At 39.9% G+C, this 10,781-nt stretch overlaps 1 pseudogene; it reads right to left on the reverse strand.

Annotated features, from left to right (window-relative positions):
* The window catches only part of LOC110314388, a 90,722-nt pseudogene that overhangs the window by 1,044 nt on the left and 78,897 nt on the right, over positions 1 to 10,781 (reverse strand).

The following is a 10,781-nucleotide window of genomic DNA, read 5'->3' on the forward strand; positions in this document are numbered from 1 at the left end:
TCATTCTTCTTCTTCTTCTTCTTCTTCTTCTTCTTCTTCTTCTTCTTCTTCTTCTTCTTCTTCTTCTTCTTCTTCTTCTTCTTCTTCTTCTTCTTCTACTTCTTCTTCTTCTTCCTCCTCCTCCTCCTCCTCCTCCTCCTCTCCTACTTCTCCTCCCCTTCCTCTTCCTCCTCCTTCTTCTGTGATTACTCTACAACATATGTCTGCCTTGACTTTTACCTCCATAACCTTGATATGTCTGCAATAATTTTCTGGTATTTTATATTATGTAAATACCTTCATATTTGACTTTCTATTTTCTCCTCTTCATATTTGGTTTTCAAACCTCTAAAGGTCTGGACATAATCAAATGATCCAAAAGCCATACTTTTTCCCCACAATGTTTGCAATAAGAGATTTGATGTTTTCTTCTTTTATAAATTCAAACAGCTTAATAATAGCTGACTTTAACATATTGTACTGACTTCTATTATGCATAAAACATTAACAACTGGTTTAAAAAGTTTTTCTTAATTATTTAAAGATTGTTAATTTCAACTTTAAGGTCAATCAGCTTTCTCATAAACTGGTCAGCACACAAAATCAGAAATGTATGCTTTCAACTCACCAGCACCAAGACTCTGCTGAGCAAGTTGTTGCTCAAGATATCACTTTTATGCACATTGAATGGTGGCATTGCACACAAAATGTGAGTATTTATAAAGCTACTCCAAGGAATTGTGCATTCTGATAATTATCAGGGCAGATGTTAGCCCTATTATTTTTGCTGTTATTTTCTACTCTGATGGACAAAATTGGTGCTATGAGTATTCTCATGCACCATGCATAGAAGAATTGCAGAAATTTCCTTCTTTCCCATGTATATTTCCTGGATCAAGAAGAACATTTGTCCAAATGATACCTCATGAAAATTCAGGATTAGAAACACAGTTCTTTTTTTGATCATTATATAAATGACAAGGTCACCATTATATTCACTGTCCTGAGTTCCTACCATTAGATACTCTTAGACAAGGCATGGACTATATTCTACTAGATGAGAAAATATTTCTAGAGCAGATACTTGTATTTGGTAATTATGCATGTTCAATACAACCTTCAGAACACTCTTATTTCTAGCTTTATCAATGTTTTCAGTAATGCATTTTCTTTTGAGAGTATAATATCTTAGCAAATTCACAGATTTTCTTCAAAAATAATAACAATTCATGTGGTCTCTCATCACCTACAGTATTATATTTTAACTGAGCAAAAATTTGGAGCAAAAAAAATTCATTTTCCTGCAGCATGGTAATCATTTCACCACGTTGAAAAAAATAATAGTGGTAAGATCAAAGTGATGATTCTCCTCATATATGGATGGTGTAGGCAACACAATATCATGAACATATTGCATTCTGTAGGTCTAGTATATGTTTTGCCTAAGTTGGGAGTGTGGTACTAGCATACTTTCTTTGAATTACATAGTTTACATAAAGAATTCCCTGTGTCACTTTGGCTGATTCAAAGCAGGGTCATATTGCAGGTATCCTACCATATCCATGTTGAATTCATCAGAAAACTTGATGTTAAACAAACATGTATCATTGAGAAATAGGATTCCTTTAATTATGCTATTCAAATAGCATAAGCCTTCCATGTTAGGATGCTTTTCACAAGTGTGGGAAAGGTATAGCAATCTTTTAATGCAACCTTCATTTTCCAAGAGCAGCACCAGACTTTCCTTGTAACTTGGAATTTCAATGATACAAGGAAATAAATTTGCAGTGATTTTAATTTATGTAGTTTACAGTTTGACTTATCAACCAGATTGTAGATTGGCAGCAGTACTTCAAAAGTTTCTAGGTCATCAATTAGTTCTGTGATTTCTACATTGATATCTTTACCTTGAACTTGAGTCTCTGTAACTGCCTTAGTTTTGGCAAAATCTTGTGATTCACTAAGATTCTTCCTGAAATGTATGTGCTCATATAACCAATACTGTTAAAGGGACCTGCCTCCCTACCATCAAAATAGAACCCTACAAAATATTCTATGTGTTTTCTACAATTTATTTCATTTCTCAGAAATATTTTCATTCATCAGATATGTGGTGCTTAGGTCCTTAAGCAAAAGGAAGTTTTGATTTTTTTTTTTTTTGATGGTTTTGAGACAGGGTTTCTCTGTGTAGCCCCAGCTGTCCTGGAATGAACTCTGTAGACCAGGCTGGCCTCAAACTCAGAAATCTGCCTGCCTCTGCCTCCCAAGTGCTGGGATTAAAGGCATGCACCACCATGGCCCGGCTAGCAAAAGGAAATTTAATCAGCAAAGTTTTGCCCAAGTCTACACTTTACATTGTATGCCAATGAAGACTTGGACACCTAAGCAAACATATGCTGCAGGATTTTTCCATGTCCAATCACATTTCGGGCATTGGGAGGCTTGTGATTGGACAGGAGAAGGGAAGAGGAAGGAGTTGAGGAGACAGAGATAGGGGTCTGAGGAGGAGAAGGAGAAGCAGAATGGAGACTGATGTATTATCAAAAGGTTAGAATAATTGTGTTGCAGCCATCCATTAGTCGGAGCAAAGGGTCACCAATGAAGGAGCTAGAGAAAGTTCCCAAGGAGCTGAAGGGATCTGCAGCCCCATAGGAGGAACAACAATATGAACTAACCAGAGCTCCCTGGGACTAAACCACAAATCAAAGAAAACACATGGTAGGACTCATGGCTCTAGCTGCATATGTAGCAGAGGATGACCTAGTGGTTTATCAATGGGAGGAGAGGCCCTTGGTCCTGTGAAGGTTCTATGCCCCACTATAGGGGAATGTCAGGGCCAGAAAGCAGGAGAGGGTTGGTTGGGAGCAGGAGGCTGGAGGGGACAGGGGATTTTCGAAGGGGAAGCTAGGAAAGGGGATAACATTTGAAATGTAAATAAAGAAAATATCTAATAAAAATTCAAAAAAAGAGTAATTATTTTAAGGTTTTATAATTATCATTTGGCTCTGAAATTATTATATTGGCACATTGTACACTGTGTTATTGTTGATAAGTAAATATGATTGGCTAATAAAGCGTTAAGAGTCTTTATTCTACTGGGTAATTAGGTGTTGAGATGGCTAACCAAGGGTGCATCAGGCATTGTGTGAAAGGTAGAGGAACTTGGGGGCCCTGTCCGAGAGATGGCCCGTTGGGAGTCATGTATGCCTAGCAGGGATGGCAGTTGGTAGGCTGAGAGACAGAGTGAGTGAGATCAACTGGCACAGTGGCAAGCTCTAGATATTTCCCACAACAAAGATACATCATCTACAGACAAGATGCAATTCCCAGAGTCTGAAAAATATAATTGGGTTTCTCCTCAAGACATACTCTTGTGCATCTTGTACTCTGTATCACATTTCTACTATGTATTAAGGGAAGATCTTTTTTTCTGAAAGGGAAGACGTTAGCTCCATCACTCCATTCTGTTTAGCCTGAAGTTAGTGGGCAAAACATTTCTGTTGCCTAATCATGAGATTGTGAACTGACATATTTAAAATATTTCATTTTTCCTGCTTTTTTTTTCTTATAGCTCTATGCTGTCTTGAACTTGCTAAAGTCATGACTATGTTTCATCCTGGACATCATAAGTCAAGTGCCCAACTCAAACAGAGACCCTATACTCAACCACAGGACATCGAGGCTACAATACCAGAGAGTAATGAAAATCAAGAACATAATGTACCAACTAAAATTAAAAAAAATAAAAAAAAAAGAAACAAAATAAACCAAAGCAAAATTTAGAAATTGGCACCTAGAACAATTATCAAGACAAACCCAGTTGCCTAGACACCAGTCTAAGAATGGGGAGCATTTGGCTATGCACAGACTGGCTAGTCTCCAGTCAAGCAGAGGTCTGAACCACAAAAAGGGTGATAATTCAACTACATGACATGGTAGGCGTTCCCTCATGCTCCTGGAACTCTTATTCCTGCCTAAGTTACCGAGCACCACAGCCCCCACAAGAGAAGTATGGCTACAAGTCATGTAGGCAATGCCCCAAGCTTCTGAACTTCAGGTTAAACTCCTTCCCAGTTACCTATCAACAATAAAGACCAGAAAAAGGGCTGTTCAGCCCCTCCTAGCTCTCTTACTGGTCTCTCTCTTACTTCTCACTCTCACCCTCTCACTCCTCTCTTTCTGTCTTCTCTCCTCTCTCACTTCTCTCATTCCTTTGTTATCTTACCTCTCACTTCTCTCACTCCTCTCTCCTCTCTCCTCTCTCTTTGTCTTCTCTCCCCTCTCCTCTCCTCTCCTCTCCTCTCCTCCTCTCCCTCTCTCCTTCTTACAATCTCTCTCTCTAGCCTTCTCTCTCTCTCCTTCTCTGTCTCTCTGTCTCTGTCTCTGTCTCTCTATTCTATATTCTCTCTTTCTCCTTGCCTTTCTACAATAAAGCTCTAAAACCATAGAATGTCTCTGCTCATCAAGGCCCACTGAGCTTGGAGGATGGGATAGGCTTTCTCCTAATGAGCTGTTTCTTTCCTTTTTTATGTATAATTAATTTTATTATATATTTTCTTTATTTACATTTCAAATGCTAATCCAAAAATTCCCTATACACTCCCCCTGTCTTGCTCCCCTCCCCACCCACTCCCAGTTCTTGGCTCTGGCATTCCCCTGTACTGGGGCATATAAAGTTTGCAAGACCTAGGGGTCTTTCTTCCCAATGATGGCTGATTAGGCCATCTTCTGCTACATATGCAGCTAGAGACATAAGCTCTGGGGGTTCATATTGTTGTTCCACCTATAGGGCTGCAGACCCCTTCAGCTCTTTGGATACTTTCTCTAGCTCCCCCATTGGGGGCCCTGTGTTGTCATCCTATAGAGGACTGTGAGAATCTATTTCTGTATTTGCCAGGCACTGACATAGCCTCACAGGAGACAGCTATATCAGGGTCCCTTTAGCAATGCCTTCCTGTTCTCTAGTCAAGATCCTCTGTGCTCACTCTCGCTGGTGTTAGGAACCTCTTATCCCTCTTCCCTCTCTCCTATAATGCCGGGGCTTTAGAAAGTAGCCCCGGTGTTCCCAGGTTGGGCTAGCCCTTGGCCACCACCCGAATAGTGGATCAGAGGCTTGGGTGCCCAACAAGGGTTGAGTGGAAAGAGTCTGGCATCCTTCCCACACCTGTCTGTCCAGAGCATAAGGGAACTCTGGAGGGGTTTTGGCCTTACCCCCTTCCCCCTCTTCCCCAGGGCCCCTTTTTAGTTTCCAACATAAGAACAAAATCATATAACATTCAGGGCAGTATGTCAGCACTAGAGCCCATATATCCTACTACATCAACCCCTCAATATTCCAATGCAGCTAAAGAAGAAGAATGTGTCATTGAAACCAACTTTATGAAGATGATAGAGGTATTTAAGTGGAAATGTAAAAATTCCTCTTAGAAATCAAGGTAAAAACAAAGAAACTATTGGAATGAATGAATAAATTTCTCAAAGAAAGCCAGAAGAACAAATGGAGGATATGAATAATTTCTTAAAGAAATCCACACAGTCAGCTATTGGACGGAACACAGGGCTCCCAATGGAGGAGCTAGAGAAAGTACCCAAGGAGCTGAATGGGTCTGCAACTCTATATGTGGAACAACAATATGAACTAACCAGTACCCCCCAGAGCTCATGTCTCTAGCTGCATATGTAGCAAAAGATGGCCTAGTTGGACACCATTGAGAAGAGACAACCCTTGGTCTTGCAAACTTTATATGCCCCAGTACAGGGGAATGCCAGAGCCAAGAAGTAGGAGTGGGTGGGTAGGGGAGCAGGGCACAGAGAGGGTATAGGGAACTTTGAAGATAGCATTTGAAAAGTAAATAAAGAAAATATCTAATAAAAAATCCAAGAATAAAACAAAGAGTTGAAGGAAACACATAAAACAGTTCAAGACCTGAAAATGAAAATTGAAGCAATAAAGGAAAAACACAAATTTGGAATTCTGGAAATGAAAAGGTTTAGGAAAATTATCAGGACTTATAGACTCAAGCATCACCAACAAAATACAAGAGACAGAAGAAATAACCTCAGGCATTGAAGATACAATAGGTAAAATGAATATGTCAAAGAAAATGTTAATATAAATAATTCTTGACATTAAACATCCAGGGAATCTAGCATATTATGCAAGAAATATAGGAGAAAAGGAAACAGAAGATTAACAACTCAAAGGCTAATGAATCATTTTGATGAAGTCATAGAAGTATATTTCTCTAACCTAAAGTTGGAAATGCCTATAAAAGTACAAGAAGCTTATAGAACACCAAATAGATTGGAACAGAACAGGGTGTCTCTTAAGCACATAATAAGCAAAACACTAAAAATAGAGATAAAGAAGAGATAATAGAAGATGCAAGACATAGATTAACAAAAAATAGGCAAATACCAAGATCCATCGTTCTACTATATGCAAGAAATGCAACTCAATATCAAAGATAGATATTATCTTAGTGAAGAGGTTTGGATAAAGACTTGCCATTCAAATGAATCTATGAAACACATTGGTGCAGCCCTTACAATATCTAAAAAATAGACTTAAAACCAAATGTTAATCAAAAGAGATAGGCAAGGGTACTTTATACTCATCATGGGATAAAACTACCACGATGATGTTTTCTTTTTTGTTTTTGTTTATTGTTTGTTTTAAAACGTTTTATTGATTCTTTGAGAATTATTTTTTTTTTAATTTTTTTAGATACTTTCTTTATTTACATTTAAAATTTTATCTCCTTTCCTCATTTCCCCTCAGACCCCCCCCCCATTGCATCCTCTCTCCCCCTGCTCACTACCCAATTCCCTGTCCTGGCACTCCCCTGCACTGGGGCATTGAGCCTTCACAAGACCAAAGGCCACTCATCTCATTTATATTTCACAGGCCACCCTCTGCTACATAGGTGGCCCACCTTAATTCCCTCCTTGTGTACTCTTTGGTTGGTGGTTTAGTCCCTGGGAGCTCTGAGGGTACTGGTTGGTTCATATTGTTGTTCCTCCTATGGGACTGCAAACCCCATCAGCTCCTTGGGTCCTTTCTCTAGCTCCTCCATTGGGGAACCTGTACTCAGTCCAATGGATGATTTCTTAAACATCTATGGCAAAAACACAAGGGTACCCACATTTGTAAAGGAAACACTACAAAAGCTTATTCTCATATTGTCACTCATACACTGATAGGAGAAAACTTCAATACCCTACTCTTATCAATGGAGAGGTAACCCAGGCAAAGCCTAAGGAGATAAATACTGGAGCTAATAAATATTATAAACAAAATACACCTAAGAGATACCTTCAGAACATTTCACCCAAACACAAACGATTATACCTTCTTCTCAGCACCTCACAGAACATTTCCCAAAACTGACCACATACTCAGTCAAATACTCAGTCACAAAATAAGTCTAAAAAAAAAAAAAAAAAAAAACCAAGAAAATAATCCTCTACATCTTATCTGACTTCCATGGTTTGAAGCTGGATTTAAATAAATAAATAAATAAATAAATAAATAAATAAATAAATAAATGACAGAAAGTCTGTGGATTCATGTTACCTGGGTAATAATGTACTGAATAGCTATGTTAAAAAAAAAGAAAAGAAAAGAAAAGAAAAAACGAAACAAAACAGAAATTAAGAAAGAAATGAAAGATTTCCTAAAATTCAAAGACAAGGAATATACCGCATACCAAACTTTTGGCACACAGTGAAAAATGTGCTAGTAAGAAAGTCTATAGCACTAATTGCCTACATAAAGAAATTGGAGAGATCTCATACAAGCAAGTAAATGGCATGCCTGAAAGTTTTAGAACAGAAGCAAGCTCATACAAGGAGAATAAATGGTGGGAAGTAATATATCTGAGGGTTGAAATCAATGAAATGGAAACAAAGAGAATGAACAGAATCAATGAAACACAGAGTTTGTTCTTTGGGAAAATGATAAGATAGAATGATTCTTATCCAAACTAACTAAAGATCAGAAAGAAGACTATTCAAGTCAACAAAGTCAGAAACACAAAGGGATCATGTAGCAAAGACACTGTGGAAATACTAAGAACCATTAGATTATACTTTAAAAAAATGGTGTTCGAACCACTCTTCCCATCTTCATCAGACCTGGGGAACCTGAAAAATACAGGTAAGCTTCACTTCCCCATCTGTCTGGCCTCCTTGCTGAGTTCTGTAGGGCAAGCTAAGCTGCCTTGAGCAGCCTGCTATCACAGGGGGACCTCCATTCTCCTGCAACCTTTCCTCCCATCTTCATCAGACCTGTAGATCCTGAACCATAAAGGTAAACTTCCCCCTCCCTACCTATCTTCGCACCTAGATGAATCCTCTTGAACAAACCAAGTGGCTCTGAGCAGCCTCTTATCCCAGGGGACCTCCACTCACCTGCCACCTTTCTGTACTCCTTTATTGGACCTGAAGTTCTTGAAACATGTAGACCTGTAACTCAATAACCACACAGACCTCCAGATCATGAACCCTATAGACCTGTCGATCTGGTACCATACACCCAAAGATAACCATCAGAGGCCTGTCACACCAGGACCATAACAGATAACCTCTTTCCAATACATACTACAACAGGAACAACCAGGGACCAAAGCCATTCAGATGGCTAAAGGCCCTCAAATGCACGTAATCAACCAAATCAGGACAATATGACATCTTCAGAGCATAGTTACCATTTTGAAGTCACCTCTGTATACCCTAACACAACCAAAGCACAAGGAATGATGTTAAATCCAATCTTACAAAGTTGATATAGGCCTTCAAAGAAAAAGTGAATAAATCATTTAAAGATATAAAGGAAACAAGCTGATATGAGCCCCCCAGTACATACATAGTAGAGGACTACTGGATCTGTGTTCATTCTGAGATGATGCACCTAACCCTAAAGAGACTAGAGGCCCCAGGAAGTTTAAAGGGTGGGAAGTAGGGGCATCCCAGTGGAGACAGGGATCAGTGGTGGATGGAGGACAGGGAATAGAATACGGAGTTTAAAAAGTAAATTAAAAACAAATGTTTCAACAAAAACGTGAAAGATGCTAAGTGTCTCCCCCCCCCCAAAAAAAAAAAACGATATACAGGGAAATGCAATCAAACATATTGAGGTCTTTAAAGAGGAAACAAGTAAATTTCTTGAAGTCATAAAGGAAAATACAAATAGACAGATAAATAAATAAATAAATAAATAAATAAATAAATAAATAAATACATAAATACTATGCAAGTCCTGAAAGTGAAAATAGAACCAATAATAAAAACACAAACAGCAAGAGCTATCTTTGCACTGGTGCATGGCCAGGGAGAGGTCGGTCTGCAGAAGCAACACAGCTTCTGGGAAAGATACAATTTCTGGCTCCAGTCATTCAGCACCTTTCCAGCCCAAGGAGGGATGTCCAGCTGGGAGGGGTCTCAAGGCCTGAGCTGTTAGGAGAGCCATATTTGCTCTGGTGTACTGCTGGGAGATGGCGGCCTGCAGAAGTGACACAGCAGCTGGGACAGACTCCATTTCTGACTCCAGACATCCTGCACATTTCCCACCAGAGGAGAGGTGTCCACCTGGGAGGGTTCTCACTCCCTGAGCTGGTAAGAGAACCTTCTTTGCCATGGTTGCTCCAGTGTGTTGCTGGGGAGAGGGCAGCCTGCAGAGGCAACACAGCTTCTGGGAAAGATACCCTGTCTGTCTCTAGACATACAAGCATCTTCCCCACCAGAGGAGAGGTGTCTGTGTGGGACAGCTCTCACTGCCTGAGCTGGTTTGGGAGCCATCTTTGCTCTGGTTCTCCTAGGTTACAGTCTGCACTGGTGAGAGTGTGGACCACAGAAGTTACACAGCTTTGGGACAGACAGAAGCAACCTAGGTTCTGGGACAGACCCTGTTTCAGGATCCAGAAATTTGGGCACCTTCCTCGCAAGAGGAAAGGTGGCCACCTGTGAGGGCTCTGTCTGCCAGAGAAGGTGAGAAAGTCATATTGTGTCCTGGGTCCCTTGGTGGCTAGTCTGTGCAGGTGAGTGAATAAACTGCAGAGCCAACACATCTTCTGGGAAAGGCACAGTTTTGGGTCTACATTTTCAGCCAGGGTGCAGATCTGAAGGCCAGGCCATTGTGCACATTCCCTGCTAGAGGAGAGCTTGCCTGCAGAGAGTAATGTGACCACTGAGACTCAGGAGAAGGCTGGACTCTCAGGACTGCTGACAGAGGCTAACAGAATCACAGGAGGAACAAGCTCAAACAGAGACAACTAGAACAACTAACTCCAGAGATCACCAGATGGCGAAAGGCAAACATAGGAATCTTACTAAGAGAAACCAAGACCACTCACCATCATCAGAACTTAGGAATCCCACCTCAGTCCTGAATACACTAACACACCCAAAAAGCAATAACTGGATTTAAAAGCATACCTCATGATGCTGGTAGAGGACTTTAAGAAGGGCATTATTAAAGAAAAGCAGGAGATTGCTGTTAAAGAGGTACAAGTCCTTAAAGAAAAACAGAATACTTTTAAAGAGGTAGAAGTCCTTAAAGAGAGAGAGGAGAACAGAAACAAACAGGTGATGGAATTGAACAAAACCATACAAGACCTAAAAAGGGAAATAGAAGCAATAAAGAAAACCCCAAATGTAACAACTCTGGAGACAGAAATCCTAGGAAAGAAATCAGGAACCATAGATGTGAGTATCAGCAATAGAATACAGGAGATAGAAGAGAGAATCTCAGCTGCAGAAGATTCCATAGAGAACATGGACACAACAATCAAAGAAAATGCAAA

The sequence above is a fragment of the Mus pahari genome, chromosome X (genome assembly GCF_900095145.1).
Source record: "Mus pahari chromosome X, PAHARI_EIJ_v1.1, whole genome shotgun sequence".
Taxonomy (NCBI): Eukaryota; Metazoa; Chordata; class Mammalia; order Rodentia; family Muridae; genus Mus; species Mus pahari.